At 36.5% G+C, this 19,881-nt stretch overlaps 1 protein-coding gene across 5 annotated transcripts in view; it reads right to left on the bottom strand.

Moving 5' to 3' along the window:
* MGAT4A (alpha-1,3-mannosyl-glycoprotein 4-beta-N-acetylglucosaminyltransferase A) overlaps nucleotides 1-19,881 on the bottom strand; it is a 121,846-nt gene that overhangs the window by 96,101 nt on the left and 5,864 nt on the right. The gene's annotated exons all lie outside the window — the stretch shown is intronic.

Raw genomic sequence — 19,881 nt, 5'->3', positions numbered from 1 at the left:
ATAATCTGAAATTAATGAAAATCAACAATAAAATTCCTATTACTAGATACCAAGAACCAAGGGTACCCAAACACTGAAAATGAGAAATACAATGTGGATGTTGAAGAGACTGATGATAACACAGAGGGTTTGATGTCATGTCCCAACCATTACCTATCAAGTGTGTAAGGACAAAAAATTCACATCTGCCATGCCATGACCTAACCTCTAAAAGACAGGCTCTTGAATGAACAAGGATGAAAATGTTATATGCCCACTTTAGAATAACTTGGACCAGAATCTTGCTGGGAACTACAGAACAGAATGGTATAAAAAGTGGCTATAGTGTGACATCAGCGAAAATGGTAGAGTAGGGATTTCTAGGGGATGTCCTTCCCCAGAAACACTGAAATGATGTGAGAAAAAAAATTCAAGATGTTTTTATGAATACAGAATAATATTTGCATAGTACTAGTACATATACATCATAAAGCTATTTGTGTAAACATTTTAAACACACACCTATATACAGACACACTTATACATACAATTTATATACATAAATCAATGTATAAAAACTGGATTAGAAGAGTACACAAACATGATATGTTTACCTTGATCAAGGTAGGGGGCAAAGGTGAAATACAGGTGTGGGGGGAGGGGAGACAGAATGAAAAGTGACTGCTAACAAGTACAGGGTTTTCTTCTGGGTTGACAAAAATGTTCTGGAATTAGTGGTGATGTTTGCACAACTTCATGAATATATTAAAACCACTGACTAGCATACTTTAAAATGGTTAGTTTTAGAGGCTCCTGGGTGGCTCAGTCAGTTAAGCATTTGACTCTTAATTTAGGCTCAGGTCATGATTTCACAGTTCATGAGCCAAAGCCCCATATCAGGCTCTGTGCTGATAGTGTGGAACCTGCTTGGGATTCTCTCTCTCTCCCCCTCTCTCTGTCTGTTCCTCCCCCACTTGTGCGTACTCCCTCTCTAAATAAATAAGCCTAAAAAAATTAAAATGGTTAATTTTATGGTATTTGAATTGTATCTCAATTTTTTAAAAAGAGTATGTATCCTCTAAATTAACATAGGGAGAAAATGGAAAAATACTTAATTGATCCAAAATAAGCAAGAAAGGAATGAAAAAGGATGAATAATAAACACAGTTGACATAGTGGGCTTTGCTCAAAATATTAATAAAAAGATGAAATGAAAAAAATAGGTGGGAGATTTTAGGTAGGTCTGCCATGCTTTATTAATTAAAGATGAAAAGACTGGAAGTACAAACAAACATCTAGAGAAAATACTTCTATATTACTATATTTTTATGTATACTTTTAAATTTTTAAAATGGGGAAGGGTGGGGAGGGGTAAGAAAATGGTCTCTGTCTTTAGGAAGTTGATTGTCTAGATTAAATACTAGTTCATTTTTGCTGGCTACTAGCAATCACTGCTTATTCTTGTAAGTATTCATCGTCACAAAGTGTCCCCAAATGCCAAGTTCTGTAGTCAGCAATATCCACCTTCTTGTCCTTTAAAAAAGAAACAAAACCCTGTTTGCCTACATTTTGTCTTCTAGCACTTCTCCCAATGTTTAAAATTTCCCCATGATCATAAAGGTAGAATGAAAATTAAAATTAAAAACCATTAAAAAAAAGTCTCAAGAGAGCTAGAGTGACTTTTCCAAAATCAGGGAGGAAGGCTACAAGGGAAGCAAGGTCTCTAGATTCTTATTTCTCCCAAAATGATGACAGTGCCATTATTCCTCAGGAAAAGAAAACCATGAAAAGCATCTTAAGAATTTAATAACCTCTACACCCACCCTGTCTTTCACTTCTGGAAAGAGACACAATCTTATTAATTCCAGAGTAAGGCTGGTCATTTGCAATCTCTGGAATTCTTTCTGGATCTCTCCATGACCTAATCCAAATAGTTAAACATCTCTTACAAGTCAAGAAGTCCACACATTCAATGATATATCTGACTCTCAACAGGACTCACTCATAGAAAATGGTTTCAAAGTAACTTAAGTTCCACACTGCAAACCTACATTTTCTAACTACCAATAAAAATTTGCCTTAGGCTTACCTTAATCAACTTTGTTATAGATCAAAAATATATACTCAAGCCTATGCACCCTCCCTCTGTGATTTCCTCAATGTCAAGATTATTTCAGTGAGCACAACTGACAATGGTCTGATTTTCACATCCATAATAAAAAGAGATACACACTAAATTTGAGACAGTCGTGGACAATGTGTTTTATTTTAACCAAAGTCACCAGATTTATAAGTGTCCTCCTCTGAATCAAAGCAATAAAACCTAAATTCCTAAAGATTAATATTCTGTGTAATTACCTCTGGGTTGGGGGGGGGGAAGTCATGCCATTCTAAACTCTAAACTCTTAAACACAATTTGCTAGGAAAACGCTTTAACAGCTCTACTCAGTGACAAAACAAAAATCCATCATGACTCAAGTTAACACAGACTTCTAGAAATACTGGCAACTAATAATACAGACATTTCAACCTAAAGGTAACTTTGTTAGAGTATACAACAGATTGTTTGCAAAAGTTAAGTATCCTTTAACTAATGGTGAACTAACTTTTTAACCTAAAAACAATCAAGTTAAAATGGATTTTTGCTAAATTTATTAAAAATTGAAACCTCATCCTTTGAAAAGAATGTAACATAAATAGAGTTACAACAGACTCAAATACTAGTGAAGGAAATACTGCTTTAGAAAAAGCACATGAAAAAGTCACATTAGGTAACCAACAAAATGAGAATTCCACAAGTTCTTCTAAGGAGACTCCACTTAAGTAACACACTCAGGAGGTAGCTGGCTGTCTGTCTCTAAGATCTGCGTCTGGTGGTACAAGCATGGCATGAGACACACCTGGGCTCACATCTTGTATTCTATCATAATGGATTGGGATTAAATAATTTACTGGTTGCCTGAATATCTCCACGTCATACAGGGATTTAATATTCACCTACTTCCCTAGAGCTGTTGTGAAGACCTAATGAGATCGTGGATGCAAAACACGGTCGACAAATGGTATTCTTCATTGTTCCCAAATACCAACTCTGTACTTATTTTCAGTCATGAACAACAGGCTGATTTCTCCTGAAATGGCAGCACTATAGAGCAATAGTAGAGTTCTAATCAGTCTTATTATTTCTCTGCAAAATCATATGCAAACAAATAGGACCTTACCACTGATTAAGTGTAAAAAGTGGACGGCAGGATAGGAAGGGTAAGAGATTTGGGGGAATATTGAAGAGCTACAAAAGAGGTAACTTGAGATAAATACAAATTAAGACGGGCAACAAAAATAGGAAACCACACCACAAGTTTTGGAGGTCAACTTTTCAAGCTTAACCTCAACTGGCATAATGAAAGAACAAGGTACCAGGAAAAATTCTGTCATGGCAGCAACCATTAGACATCCAGTTTAGGATTATTTTATTTCCTGGAACATTTACCTCCTTTTTCCATAACTCACACACAGGATTTGTGGGCAACTTTTTTTCTTTTTCTTTTTTTTTAAGTTTTGGTACTCTGAAATAGCAATCCAAGTGCCAACAGAAGTTTCTCTGCACAGACATTTGCCAGGACTAACAAAGAGGTAAATTCAAGTAACAACTGGCTGTTTGCCACAGTGAAGAAAGAGATAATCTAGCAGGCAAGCTCTTTTCCTCTCCCGTACAACTTTCCACATTCTCTTTTAAGTAACAAGTCCCAGACTGCCAGTTTCCCTGCAAAATTCCAATCCTATTGGAACTCCTCTTTAGAAAGCTGCAGTTCATCAACATAGAGCAAAGCTGGAGTGATCGATGAAACCTTACACAGAAGGGAAAGTAGGACACAGCAATGTGATCAGTTAAATAAGAAAAATCAACCTATGACCATTTCCTAAGAACAAGGGCAACATTTTTGTCCATCACTAAGTATCATGGGCACCCAAATTTTGGTCTCTAATACAGTTCCTACTGAAATGAACTAGAAGTCTTAAGATACAGCTAATTTCACATCTACTGATGAAGGTGGGGTGGGGACCAGGATGTGTCTAGAAGCATGGAATTAGGCTAAGAAAGCAAGGATGCTTTCAAAGATGTCAGGGAGAGTTCTAAAGAGATAAAAGAAACAGCCTAAAAGGGCCTCCAGTAGACAAGTTGTGCCAATGTGGACATTTGAAGAAAAAAAAATTACATTTAGTGGATATACACTTATTTTGTAAATAGTACTGAAAAAGAGAAAAATAAAATATTCAGAAACAGGTTGAAATGTGGAAAAGGTAAAGAAAAGAATATGGTTAATTTTCCCCCTCCCCCCAGAACACGGTTAATTTTTTATTGATTTAAATAAATAGAAGACTGTCAATATACTGGAATATTTGTTTCCAGAGACATAAATTTCTATCTGTGTCTACAAAGAAATGAGGGGAAATTCTGTGCAAGCCCAAAAGTTTTGGGGAAAAAAAAAACTGTAACAAGAACAAGGAGGGGAAAGGGGAATGATCAGAATAAGGTCATACAAAGAAATTTAGTTTAAAAAAAAAAAAAAAAGAAAATATTCCATGATCTGTCCTAAAATGATCAAACTCCTAGACTAATCCCTTATCTCAGAGGAAGAAAATTCTAGGCAGCCTTCTAATCACAAGATTCTAATAAGGCATGCTTAAATTTGTAATAATCTCTACCAGGACAGGGTAATGATAAGAGGACAATTAAGAATTTAATCCAGAGGAAAAATACCAGCATGGAATTACCAGCATGGAAAAAAACGAAAATCTATATGAGCAATGGGAACTTAAGTGGCCTTATTAACCTAACAAATTAAGTTTAATTGCAAAAAAGGACCCAACTAGATAATAAGCAGTCCAGATTTAAATCATCTTGGGAGAAGCAACCAGGTCCCCTACTCCATTCAAGACTCAGTCAATAACCCTGATCATGTGTAACATAAGTGGTCTCAGCAGACATTCACTTTTTTTTTTCCCCCAGGCTGGTGAGATTTCTAAAACCTCAGAAAGGTATACATAAGAATTCCATAACCTTAGGGAGGTTCAGAAGTAAAGAAATGTATGAAGCCCATGGTACTGATGGTTCAGAAAAGTTTCAATATAAATATGGGAGGGGCGCCTGGGTGGCTTGGCTCAGTCACTTGAACATCAGACTCTTGATTTTGGCTCAGGTCATGATCTCACAGTCATGGGATCCAGCCCTGCATTGGGCTCTATGCTGAGCATGGAGCCTGCATGAGATTCTGTCTCTTCCTCCCTCTGCCCCTCTCCCCAGCTCGTGCACTCTTTCTCTCTCAAGTTAGAAAGAAATATAAATAAATAAATAAATAAATAAATAAATAAATAAATAAATAAATGTATGTATGTATGTATGTATGTATGGGAGTAAGTTTTGCAATATTTGTACTTTTTTGTCTGAGATGTCTGAAGTTCAAAAGAATCAGCTGTACTTTTAAGCAAAATTATGAGAAAAAAGATGTGTGCATGCACATGTATTAGTGTCATGTCATCACCTACCCAAAAAAATGCACCCAAGTCTAAAGAAATAGGATATATTATTAGAAGTAAAATTTAGGACAAAGTAATAAGACAATGGCTCTATTTTTTAAGAGGTATTTTCTTTTTCTTTTTTTTTAATGTTTATTTATTTTTGAGAGAGAGCGGAAGAGAGGGGGTGGGGGGCAGAGAGTGTGGGAGACAGAGAATCCCAAGCAGGCTCCTTCCTCACTGTCAGTACAGAGCCCAATGCTGGGCTTGAACCCACGAACCACAAGATCATGACCCAAGCTGAAATCAAGAGTCAGACGCTTAACCAACTTAGCCACGCAGGTGCCCCAAAACAACGACCCTCTTCATCGAAAGATCAACTCTTTCCTAGCTCTTCAGATCTCTCATCTCCTTCACCACCATCATACCTACTTCTGATCTAACAAAAGCTTCCAGTACCATCTTATTCCCCAGTCTCTTCCCATTCCCCTTCTACCCTTTATGCATAAGGTCAACACTTCTGGTCCTGAATAGGTCAAATGTTACTGCCATTCAAGTCTTCTGCCACTTGTACACACCTGATTCAACCCAACATCTACCTTCTCTATTATCACAGGAAGTACATTTTTCCTATCAAATTCCTACTTATCTTTCAGACCAACTCAAATATAACTTTATTAAAAATGTTTTTGTTTTAGGGCGCCTGGGTGGCGCAGTCGGTTAAGCGTCCGACTTCAGCCAGGTCACGATCTCGCGGTCCGTGAGTTCGAGCCCCGCGTCAGGCTCTGGGCTGATGGCTCGGAGCCTGGAGCCTGTTTCCGATTCTGTGTCTCCCTCTCTCTCTGCCCCTCCCCCGTTCATGCTCTGTCTCTCTCTGTCCCAAAATAAATAAAAAACGTTGAAAAAAAATTAAAAAAAAAAGAAAAAAGAGAAAAAAAAAGAAAAAAAATGTTTTTGTTTTGAGAGAGAGAGAGAGAGAGATGGAGAGCAAGCAGGGGAGGGGCAGAGAGATAGGGAGAGAGAATCCCAAGCAGGCACCACATTGTCAGCACAGAGCCCAACACTGGGCTTGAATCCATGAACCATGAGATCATGACCTGAGTCAAAACCAAGAGTCGGACGCTTAACTGACTGAGCCACCCAGGTGCCCCTCGAATACAACTTAAAAGGTTTTCCACAACCCCTTATCAGAATAAACTGTTTCTACCTTGATGCTATCATAGCACAGGGTCCATACCTCCATGAGAGCAGAAATAACAATAGTACTTATTCTGAGTATTGGTCTGGTTCCTGAAACTAAGTTATTCCTTCATAGGGCAGGTTTTGTGTATTAATCATCCTTGCCTTCCTATCGCTTGGGAAGGTTCAAGATGAGCAAACACAACATTCAGTAAATCCTGGGCAAGCAGAAAGCCTAAATGCAAACTGCAATAGAGAAATGAATCCAAGATTTGGTTCCTTCAGAGAAGTACCATGAGAAAGGCTATATCAGTAACTTCTAGGTAAAATGCCAAAAATATTAGGTACCAACACACACCAAGACATGTAGTGCTGAAATGTTCTCCTTCCAGAGTTTGTTACACAGATGTGACCACTTTGTGACAATTTATAGAGCAATATTCCTTCAATTATGCACTCTTTATATGTATGTTACACTTCAATTAAAACATTTACTTTAATAAAATTTCTCTGAAGACAGTAAGTATCGAAACCTGTTGAAATGAAGATCAATACACATACCAACTCAGTGTCCCCTTGGCTAGAAAATTTTATCATATCGCCTCAACTGTGAGAAGGTAAAAAACCTGGCATGTGAATATTTATTACTTTTTAAATTGGAAAAATAAGAATACTGATTGCATTTGTTCTAAGTTACTTTATAGCTTCTTGTCAGAAAGGTATAGAATAAAGCTTCTTAAATATTGGCCTACCTTTTATCTTTAGGTTTTGAAACTAAATATTAACTTTAGTAGGCAAACAAAATATACTTTTCCTGAATAAGTTATTCAAATCTAAATGGTAAACAAATCAATCTACCTCTAGACCTTCATGTTTATATCACAGATGGCAACTACAGTTTTCTTCCAAAAAATTAAGTTCTTGATTTCTCATGGTTTGGATAAAAAAATTAAAGCTAAAATTAAACTTAAGATTTAAAAAAAATCTATAAACTAGATTTCCTTTACTGAAGGAATTCACTTCAGTAATTCACTTTCAGGAATACTGAAAACATTCACTTAAAATACTAAATGAATGCAGTAAAAACCTAAATGCCCCTGAAGAGGAGAGTGGTTGGATAAATTATGGTTATGGTACATCCACACAATGGAGTATTATAAAGTTGTGAAAAAAAAACAACAACAAATAAACAAACTTTTTAAAAAAGCAAAAAACAAAAACAAAAAAAGAATGAGGACAATCTTCATGAACTGTTATGGAATAATCTCCAGGGCATGTTGCTCAAGTGGGAAGAGCAAAGCACAGAAGGGTATCTATAGTACGCTTCCCATAACGCAAGAAAGAAAAGGATACGAGGAAATATTCATGTACCTGCTCAATTTGTGCAACAAGAAATACAGAAAGGTTAAAACAAAATGAGACTGAATACCTTCAAGGGATAGATGGAACTGGGTAGAAGGAAGGGAAATGGAGTAGAAGGAATGACGAGTGGCATTTCTCTTAGGTGATCTTTTTTTACGGTTGAGTGTCAGAACCACGATGTTTCACATATCCAAAATGTAAATGACTGCAAATAAACAGGAGTGGTACCCAAAATACAATATAAGCAGTAATAAATGAAATCATGTGCATTATAAATGAATGGCATAACCACACTGAAAAGAAAGTGGCTAAGAAATAAGCTAGGTAACTTTGGAAAACAGCATTTCACTCTATACTTATAAGACAAAAAGTCCTATATGAAGATATGGTACCCCAACAGATTTATTTTTCACTTGGATATCGGTTAGAAATTCTGAAACTACTATCTTTATATACTGCAATTGAGCAAATAAGTAAATATATTGGGATACTAACAGCCTTTTTTTTCTTTTTTTTACTGTTGGAGACAAGTTACAAAAAAAGAAATGTAGAAACCAGAATGAACACCATTGTACTGGATTAAAATCAGAAGGATTAGTATGAACTCATGTGTTGTTGTTGTTTTTAATATATGTGTAGACATACATATACTTTCTTGCACTGTCTACTTAGGGTATAAGTGGTGACACCATAGTAGGAATGAGCACACCAAGAGTCCATTCTTTAAAGGAACTAGAGGGTCCTCCTTGAAGAAATGACTACTTCCAGGGCTGGGGCAGAGAAAATACAAGATAAACCTGGAGTATCTTATAGCACCAGAGAATCAAAAATTACTCAAAAAATGAATAAGAACTAGATAGAAGTGCTGGTTGCACAACATTGTGACTGCACTAAATGCCAATGAAGTGTTCATTTTAATATACTTTATATTTTATGTTATGTGAATTTCACCTCAATAAATTTGGAAAAAACAGGAGGGGCATGTTGAAGGCACAGAAGCCAACTTGAAGCTCCCAATGGCCACCTCTGCAACAATTTAAACACCAAAATAATTAATGATAATAATGTATTATAGCCCACAAAACACAATAAATATCCATGAGTCCATACTCATATCAAGACACAAGAAAGAAGAAATGATGGAGAAGTGACACCTCTTCCTTTCAGCAGAGTTCCAATTACTAAATATAGAAGAAATGACAGACATGGAAAATCACATTTGGCAAACACCACAGTAATAATTATTGCAGACAAAAATAATCAATGGATGTTAAAATTTGTGGGCAAAAGTATGATGAGAAACAGGATATCTGCTTAGTTTTAAAGAAGCCTCCACCAAATGCTTATTAATTACAAAGGAAAAAAAAAACAAAAAACAGTAACTTTACAGTGGAAAAGCCAGGCAGACACCAGTTTAACCAAGTGATCAGAGTTAACATAACCAGTGGTTAAGACATTTCAGCATCATGTACCTTGTGATATGATTAACTATGAAGGATACAATGGCACTTCTGTGATATTCTTGCCAAAAATGCATTACCTCAATCTAATCATGAGAAATAATCAGACAAATTCAAATTAAGGGATATTTTTAAAAATAACTAGCCAGGGCTTCAAAAGTGCCAAGAACATAAAAGAAAAGACTAAGGTAACTTCCCATCAAGGAGGAGACTAGAAAACATGACAACTGAATACAATGTGGGATCCTGGACTGGATCCTAGGATAGAAGGGCATTAGAGTAACAACTGGTGAACTTCCAATAAGGTTTGCAGATGTAATACTACTATATCAAAGTCAATTTGGGGTTTAGAACATTATACTCTGTGGTAATGTAGGTTGTTCATATTAGGAGGTATAAAGGAATTCTGCATACTATTTTTCAGATTTATTGTAAATCTAAAATTATTTCAAAATAAAAAGCTTAAAAAACAGTTATTATTGGGGCGCCTGGGTGGCTCAGTCGGTTAAGTGTCTGACTTCGGTTCAGGTCACGATCTCACGGTCCGTGAGTTCGAGCCCCGCGTCGGGCTCTGGGCTGATGGCTCAGAGCCTGGAGCCTGCTTCCGATTCTGTGTCTCCCTCTCTCTCTGCCCCTCCCCCGTTCATGCTCTGTCTCTCTCTGTCTCAAAAATAAAATAAACGTTAAAAAAAATTTTTTTAAGTTATTATTCATCAGTTTACTGTTTATTTATTGTTTTTTAGCTATCTCCTTTTATCCCCACCCCCCCCCACACACACACTAAAGCAGGGATTTTTCTCTGATATGTTCAGTAATATAACCCAAACCTCTAATAGTGCCTGACAAACAGAAGGCACTCAACAAACACGATTATACAATTTTGATGAGCCAAAACTATGACAGTGCACTCCAAATCCTAGATTTTCTATTAATTTCCCTTATACCCTGTTTAAAATGAGCTTTCTTATTTTGTAAAGAAACACTTAAAAAATCTAAAAAATTTTATTTACTGCTTTTATTTGCAAGTAAGACTCATAGTTTTAAATAAAATGCTTTATTTAGCCTCTATAGTTTTACACCTAACAGGATAGGACATCTAATCTTATCATGCACCCAAGTCTCTATCTTGGATGCAGCATACTGAGAATACTGGGGCCCCTAAAGCCATTCCACTGCTAGTGAGGCAGTGGTTCCATGCCAGGAGACATCCTCAGGCTGCTGGGTCCCTCCCCTCACCCAGCGCTCAGCTCTTAGAGTGGGGGTACCACTCAGAGAGAAACTTGTCATTGTCCTCACCCCCACCTCCAGAGCCCTGGCTCAGAAATCCTGCCTCGTGGAAAAGCGGGCCACAAAATAGATGGCTCCTAATCTCCTCCCAAAGGAACTACCTTCATTTGCAATAGAGAGCTGAGGAGTTTAAACTAAGAGCTGTCTCAAAAACAGCAAAGGTTGTGGTGAAGGGAACTGGGAAAATTGTGGATCTTAAGAAGATGGAACCTAGACTGTAGGCATTGGCGGCTAGTTTGCAAGAAAGAACTAGGGAAAGGGATAGCTAGGAGGAGCATTCCTGTGGTCACGACAAATAGAAAAATCACTGAACTCAGAAGCATTTCTTTAAAGGAACCACAATTTGATTAGATTAGTTTGTAGCAGAATTTATGCTCCAGTGCACTACTGTAAACAGCAGAACAATCAGCCAGCAATTAGTGTGGTGGTCACTGAAAGAGTGGAAGAGAATCCTACCAGTAATAACAGTCATCTCAGGAAGACTGTGGCATACCCAAAACTGTGTCTCCCTGAGAAACAACACACAGACTCAACCTCGTGGGGGCAAGAGGGAAGATACACTAAAATAATCCAGTCAGTAACTAAACAAATAAATAAGCAAATAAACAAGCAAATGATAACAAGCCCTAGGGGTACACGTGGGAGAGTATCCAGTGTTGCTACATTACCCAAGATGTCCAGTTTACAACAAAAAATTATGAGACATGCAAAGAAATACATAAATATGACCCATACACCAGAAAAAAAAGCAGGCAGCATAAGACATTCCCTGTCAGTATGACTCAATGTAGGATTTAACAGGTAAATATTTCAAAGCAGCCATCATAAATATGTCCACGGAACTAAAAGAAAACTTCACTAAACAGGGAAGGTAGGACCATGTTGCATCAAATAGAGTATCAATAAAGAAACAGAAATTTTAAGAAAGAACCAAATGCAAACTCTGAGGTTGAAAAGTACAATAACACAAATAAAAAAATTCACTAGAGGCCTCATAAGTAGATGTGAACTGGCAAAAGAAAGAATCAGCCAACTTGAAGACAGATCAGTAGAGATTATGTAAACTGAAGAAAGAGCAAAAAGGATGAAGAAAAATGAATAACCTCAGAGAAATTTGGAATACCATTAAGAATACCATCATAAAGGTACTGGGAATACCAGGAGAGAGGAGAGAAGGTAAAAAATACATATATATTCAAAGAAAATGACTGAATATCTCCCAAAGTTATTGAAAAACAGTAATCTACTCATCTAGGAAACAAGACCCAAAGACACATCATGGTAAAACTGATAAAAGTCAAACACAAGACAATCTTAAAAACCACAAAGGAAAAATAATACATCACTGATAAAGGAACCCCAAGGAGATTAACAGCTAACTTTTCAGAAGAAATACTGGAGGCTAAAGGCAGTGGGATAACACAAAGCACTTCAAAACAAAACAAAAACCTTGTCAACCAGGACTGCTAAGTCCAGCAGAGTTTTATATAAAAAAAATGACAGTAAGGGGCACCTGGGTGGCTCAGCCAGTTAAGTGTCCGACGTTGGCTCAGGTCATGATCTCACAGTTGCTGGGTCTGAGCCCTGCATCGGGCTCTGCGCTGACAGCCCAGAGCCTGGAGGCTGCCCCAAATTCTGAGTTTCCCTCTCTCTCTGCCCCTCCCCTGCTTGCACTCTGTCTCTCTCACTCTCTCTCAAAAATAAACATTTTAAAAAATTTAATAAAAACTAAAAATAAAAAATGGAGGTAAAATACACATATTCCAAGAGAAACAAAAATTGAAAACATTCATTGCTAGCAGACCTGCCTTACAAGAAATACTAAAGGAATTCATTAAGCTGAAAGCAAGTACTCCTAGACAGTAATTTAAATCCACACGAAGAGCACCAGTGATTACATAGTTTTAATAGACACTGTTAAGGCATATTTTTTTCTTTCTCTTAAATGAGTTAAAAAAGAAATAGTAGGGGTGCCTGGGTGGCTGAGTTGGCTAAATGTCCCACTTAGGCTCAGGTCATGATCCTATGGTTCATGAGTTCAAGTCCCACATTGGGCTCTGTGCTGACAGCTTAGAGCCTGAAGCCTGGTTCAGATTCTGTCTCCCTCTCTCTCTGCCCCTCTCCCACTTGAACTCTCTCTCTCAAAAAATGAATTAACATTAAAATAAATAAAAAAAAATAAAAAGAAATAGTATATCGGGGAGCCTGGGTGGCTCAGTCAGTTAATTAAGCGTGTGACTCTTGATTTTGGCTCAGGTCATGATCTCACAGATCTTGAGATAGAGCCCTGCGTCAGGCTCCGTGCTGACAGCATGGAGCTTGTTTGGGATTCTCTCTCCCTCTCTATCTGCCCCTCCCCTGCTCACACCCTCTCACTCTCAAAATAAATCAATAAACTTTTAAAAATATATAAAAAAATAAAATAAAAATAGTATAAAATGATATGCATATAACATATTGCTGAGTCTATGACACATGGAAATGTAATATACTTGCCAATAACAGAACAAAGGAGGTAAGTGAGAATAAAGCTGTAATGTGCTAAGAAAATAACAGATGGTAAAATAATAATACTGTATTGTTGGGTTTATAATATTGACAGATGTGAAGTGTACAACAATAACAACACAAAAGGGGGGGTAAAAGAGCCATATATAGGAGTAACATTTCTATATATTACTGGAATTAAGTTAGTATAAATCTGAGACAGTTTCTCTTGAGACTGTATATGATGAACCCTAGAACAACCACTAAATTTTACTCAAAATAGAATGAAAAAAGTCATTAATGAAATTAAAATGCTACATTACAAAACATTCAATCAATGCAAAAAAAGTAAAGAAGAAAAAGAGGAACTAAAAATATGTGAGACATATGAAAAACAAAATAATGGCAGAGGTGCCTGGATGACTTAGTTAAGCATCCGACCTCCTCACAGATCATCATCTCATGGTTTGTGAGTTAAAGCCCAATGTCAGGCTCTATGCTGACAGCTTGGAGCCTGGAGCCTGCTTCGGATTCTGTATCTCCCTCTCTCTGCCCCTCCCCCACTCGTGCTCACTCACTCTCTCTGTCTCTCTCTCTCTTAAAAATAATAAATTTTTTAAAAAAACAAAAGGAAAAAGCAAAACGATGGCAGATATAAATCAAACTATATCAATAACAGTAAACACGGATGGATAAACAGCCCAATCAAAAGGTAGGGGCACCTGGATGGCTCAGTCAGTTAAACATCTAACTCTTGATATCAGCTCAGGTCATGATCCCAGGATCATGGGATGGAGCCCATGTAGGGCTCAGCGCAGAGCATGCAGCCTGCTTGGGATTCCCCCTCTTTGCCCCTCCCCTGCTCATGCTCTCTCTAAAATAAATAAATAAACATAAAAAAAAAAGACTCATTAAAAAAACCTAAAACAAAAGGTAGACATTGTCAGACTAGATCCAGAACATCATGATCCAATTATATATTGTTTACAGGAGACAAACTGTAGATTTAAAGACACAAATAGTTTAAAGTACAAGAATGTAATAAGGCAAAACACACAAGCAGAAACCACAGAAAAGCTGGAGTGGCCATAGTGATATCAGACAAAGCAGACTTTAAAACAAAAATGTTCCTAGAGATAAAGTGGGAATACATAATAATAAGTAAATAATATAAAATAAAACTAATATAAATATTTGAAAATAAGAGGCGCCTAAGTGGCTCACTTGGCATGATCTCACAGTTCATGGGCTCCAGCCTTGCATCAGACTGTGTTGACAGCTTGCAGCCTGGAGCCTATTTACAATTCTGTGTCTCCCTCTCTCTCTGCCCCTCCCCTGCCCATGCTATCTCTCTCTCTCTCTCTCTCTCTCAAAATAAATAAACTTAAAAAAATTTATTTAAAAGTAAAATAAAAAATATATGCACCCGATAACAGAACACCAAAATACATGCAGCAAAAACTAACAGAAATGAAGAGAGAAATAGATAATTCTACAATAGTTGGTGACTTCAATACTCTACTTTCAATAATGGATAGAACTAGATGGGAGGTCAACAAGGAAACAGAATGCTTGAATAGCACTATACAACAGCTGGACCTGACCGACATCTACAGAACATTCTATGCTACAACAACAGAATATACAGTTTCAAGTGCACATGGAACATTCTAGAGGATAGACCATATGCTAGGTCATTTTTAAAAACCTAAATAAATTTAAAAGGATAGAAATAATATAAAGCATGTCTTCTGACCACAGTGGAATGGAATTAGGCACCAATAACAGAAAAATCTGGGACACTTACAAATATGAGAAAATTAAACTAGACTCTCCTCAACAACCAACTGGTGAAAGAAAAAAAATTTAAAAAGAAATCAGAAATTACTTTGAAATGAATTAAAAGCAAGACATAACATACCAAAACTTATAGGATGCAACTAAAACAGTCCTTAGAAGGAAATTTATAGCTATAAATGTCCACATCATGAAAGAAAAAAGATCACAAATCAATAATCTTGCCTTCTAAAAAGTCTTACCTGCACTAAATAAAGAAGAGCAAACTAAGCCTAAAAGAAGCAGAAGAAAAGGATCAAGATTAGAGGAGAAAGTAATGAAACAAAGAATAAGTAGAGAAAATCAAGAAACCAAAAGCTGGTTCTTTAAAAGATCAACAAAATCAACAAACTTTTATATAGTTTGACCAAGAAAAAAAACCTAGAACTATTAGAAAAAGAAATAAAAGAGGGGCACTTCTACTGAGCTTATAAAAGTAGAAAGAATTACAAAGAAATATTATGAACAACTGTACACCAACAAATTAAATAGCTTAAACAAAATGGACAAATTCCTAGAACAATACAACCTACAGAAATTGACTAGAGAAGAAATACACAATCTGAAAAGACCTGTAACATGTGTGAGATTCTATCAGTCATCACAAAACTACCCACAAAAAAAAGCTCAAGCCCACATGACGTCAGTGCTTATTCCACCAAACGTTCAAAGAATACTTATCTTCCACAAATAAAAGAGAACACTTCTCAAATCTCCGTAAGATCAAGACACAGATGTCAGCTCTTACACCACTCCTATTTAACACTAAAATGGAGGTTCTAGCCAGACAATTAAACAGCACAAAGAAATAAAAGGCATCCAGACTAGAAAGAAAGAAAGAAAATTATTTCTATTCACAGATGGCATGATCTTGGACACAGAAACTCCTAAGGAATCCATTATTATAACTAATAAATAGGGGTGCCTGGGTGGCTCAGTTGGTTGAGCACCTGACTTCGGCTCAGGTCATGACCTCACAGCTTATGGGTTCGAGCCCCGCATCAGGCTCTGTGCTGACAGCTCAGAGCCTGGAGCCTGCTTCAGATTCTGTGTCTCCCTCTCTCTCTGCACCTCCCCCACTTGCGCGCTCTCTCTTTCAAAAATAAATATTAAAAAAAATTTTTTAAGGAATAAATAAGCTCAGCAAGGTTGCAGGATACAAGACCAATATATAAAAATCAATCGTTTTTCTATACACTTGACATGAAAATTGACAAGTAAAATTAAGAAAACTCCATTCAGAAAAAACAAAACAACTCTAGAATGCTATCAGAAAGTATACAATACCTAGGAATAAATTTAATAAAATCATAAAACTTACACTGTGGAATCATACACAAAAATTGTTGAAAAAAACTAAAGACCTAAATAAATGAAATCTTATGCTTTATGGACTGGAAGACCTAACTAACATTGCTAACATGGTAATACAACCCAATCTGATCTATAAATTCAGTGCAATCCTATCATAATCCCAGCTGACTTCTTTATACAAACTGGTAAGTGGATGCTAAAATTCACATGGAATTGCAAAGGACCCAAAATAGCCAAAAAAATCCTGAAAAAATATAGACTAGCAGGGCTTACACTTTCCAATTTCAGAACTTACTACAATGCAACAATGATCAAGATAGTGTAGTACTAGCACAAGGAATATCAATGGAATAGAATTGAGAGTTCAGAAATAAATCCATACATCTATGATCAACTGATTTTTCAATAAGAGTACCAAGACCATTCAATGGGAAAAACTACCCTTTGAAACAAACCGTGATAGGACAACTGGATAGCCACGCGCAAAAGAATTAAGTTGGACCTTTACTTCATACCACACACAAAAATTGACTTAAAATGGATCAAAGGTCAAGACTCTAACAAGTAAAATAGCAGAATTTTCATGATCTTGGATTTGGTAATGAATTTTCAGATATGACACCAGAAGCATAAGCAAGAACAATAACAACAAAATAGACTGAACTTCATCAAAATTTAAAACTCTTGTGCTTCACAGGACACCATCAAGAATGTGAAAGACAACCCATGGAATGGGAGATAATATTTGCAAGTCATATATCTGATAAGGAAATTGTATCTAGAATATACAAAGAACTCTTACAAATTAATAAAAAGATAAATTACCCCTTTTTAATGTAAGCAAAGGATCTGAACTGACAATCTTCCAAAGAATATACACAAATTGCTCAAAGTATATTAAAAGATGTTGGACATCATTAGTCATCAGAGAAATGCAAATCAAAAGCACAATAAAATACCATCTCCCTACCGCTAGGATGAGATCAAAAAGCCAGATAGGGGCGCCTGGGTGGCTCAGTCAGTTAAGCGTCTGACTCTTGATTTTGGCTGAGGTCATGATCTCATGGTTTGTGAGATGGAGCCCAGCATCAGGCTCTGTACTGACAGCAAGGAGCCTGCTTAGGATTCTCTCTCTGCCCCTCCACCAATCATGCTCTCGCTCTCCCTCTCTCAAAATAAATAAATATTTTTTTAAAAAAGCCCGATAATAAGGGTTGTCAAGAATGTGAAGAAATTGGGACCCTCACACCCTATTGGAAGGAATGCATAATGGCCCAGCTGCTATGGAAAACAGTCTGGCAGCTCCTCAAATGATTAAATATATAGAATTATTACATGATCCAGCAATTCCACTCCTAGGCAAATACCAACAAACATATGTCCATGCAGAAACATGTACATGAATGTTATATATGGAGATACAGACTGCTTGTTTGGTCTTCCCCAATTTCTGGATTGTTCCTGACCAAAGGAGAAAGTTCATTAGGAGAACCCCAGCTACAAGTGGGATGTGTAATAACTCTAGTCCCACTCTCACAACTTCTTCTTACAACTTTCCCAACCCGTCCATTCCATGTAATTAGAATTCTGCCGCATTTTTAGGTAGGAATTCTGCATACCCTGCAGACCAAAGTCCATCTTTCCTCAGGTTGAGTGCCTAACATCCTCCCAAATTTATACCAATCCCATTGACCAGCTCATGTATTCTTCCAAGTGTTGAATGAAGACCTATGAAAAAATATGATAGGAACTGCACTGCATTTACCAACTAAACTTTGACAGTCGAGGAGTCCTATGTGCCAATCAAACTGAGTGTTTCATAATTCCAAGACACAAATACTTTATGCCACTTTAGAACTTTGTGGTTACACATAGAACTCCCTCCACCTGATATGCCCACTGTCTACTACTCTTCCCAGCATCACCTTCATATTTACTATTCCTCTGTGAAATGACTCAAGAATTAGTAGCCTCTGTCTCTGCTCTTCTGGGCAGCAGACCAGTAGCTAAGAGCATAATCTCTGGAATCAGCATGATTGAGTTCAAACTTCACTCTTCCACTTAAATGTATGACCTTGGCAGGTTTCTTAACCACTCTGCCTTGGTTTTCTCATCTTTTGAAAGGGTGTATAATTCTTCCCAGGGTCATTATAAGGATTAAATGAAATCATTTATAACATGTAATATGCTTCCCCAGCACTGTTCTATTACTTGTATCTCAATCTATTGATGGTATCATATTTGTGTACCTGCATCTTCCCCTAAGTCCCTGAGTTTAGAGGTGTTAAGTTTCTTATTTCTTTTCATATTCATAGCATTTAATACAGTGCTAGGCAGGATAGGTAGCTATGAAAGGGACCAATGAATGAAAAATAAAAACTACTAGCCCAGCAAAGTCAGTGAAAATGGAAACTGTGCTTTCAATATAAAAATCAGAGCACATGGTTTATGAATAAACTAGAATCGAGTATCTGGAATGAGGCCTGCTCTGGAAAATCCAGGCTATCTGACCACCAGAATGATCTAGAAAGTATCCAAATGTTCAGCAGCTAAACTATTATATAAATGATAACATTAAAACACAGAGGATTTTACTAACCATAACAGGAGTCCTCTATTGACACCTGAAAAAGTAGGGACAAAACACTAAGAAAAACAGAGCAGAAGAGTATGCATGGAAGGATTACAGAGATGTTCAAAGAAAGATAATCAAAGACAACAGACTATGTGTGTATCTAATACCACAGATGAAAGAATCTTTATATTTTTAAATTTTTTATTCCAAAGACAACTTAATACAAAAAGAAAATAATGTTTACAATGCCTTTACCTAAGAAACAAGATGAATGAAATGGAGATTCCAAAAATTTTAATCCTTTAAATAAGACACAGTAAGAAGAGTCAAGTTTCTCCATTACTATAACTCTGACTAGATAAGTTTCCTGATAAGAAAAAAATCCATATGTTCTCCTATGGTCAATTCTCTTATTTCATAAGTAAACTTTTAAGGCCAGTAATCTGTTTTGTTCATGTCTGGGACAATTAACAGTTTGATTAAGTTAACTAGTTAAAGTTCTTCCTAAGTATGTCTTCTTATGATACAATTAAAAAATGACATCTAAAATGTATATATTTGTCCACAAAGAATAAAGGTCTTCAGCAAGTTTTTCATCAATTTTTACCCCCAATAGTTCCTCTCAAAATTACAGCCCAACTCAGAAAAGGGAACTAATATACTTGCTCAAAGAACAGATCATATTTTTCACTTTAATCAGTTTACTTTATAATACATACTCACACAGATATATGCACATGTATATATACACATCTATATATACACCAGAGGAAAATTAAATAATGAATCCACCTTTTCAGTTATCCTCACACAAGTTAATAAAATACTGCCAGCAATAGGACTCTCAAAGAACCTGGTGATGATGACTACTCTAACTTGATTCTA

The sequence above is a fragment of the Lynx rufus genome, unplaced genomic scaffold (assembly GCF_022079265.1).
Source record: "Lynx rufus isolate CCGP_SWC_20201006 ecotype Redwood Valley unplaced genomic scaffold, mLynRuf1.p SCAF_8, whole genome shotgun sequence".
Taxonomy (NCBI): domain Eukaryota; kingdom Metazoa; phylum Chordata; class Mammalia; order Carnivora; family Felidae; genus Lynx; species Lynx rufus.
The sequence above is the reverse complement of the archived record's forward strand: the minus strand, read 5'-3'. Positions and strand labels throughout refer to the sequence as shown.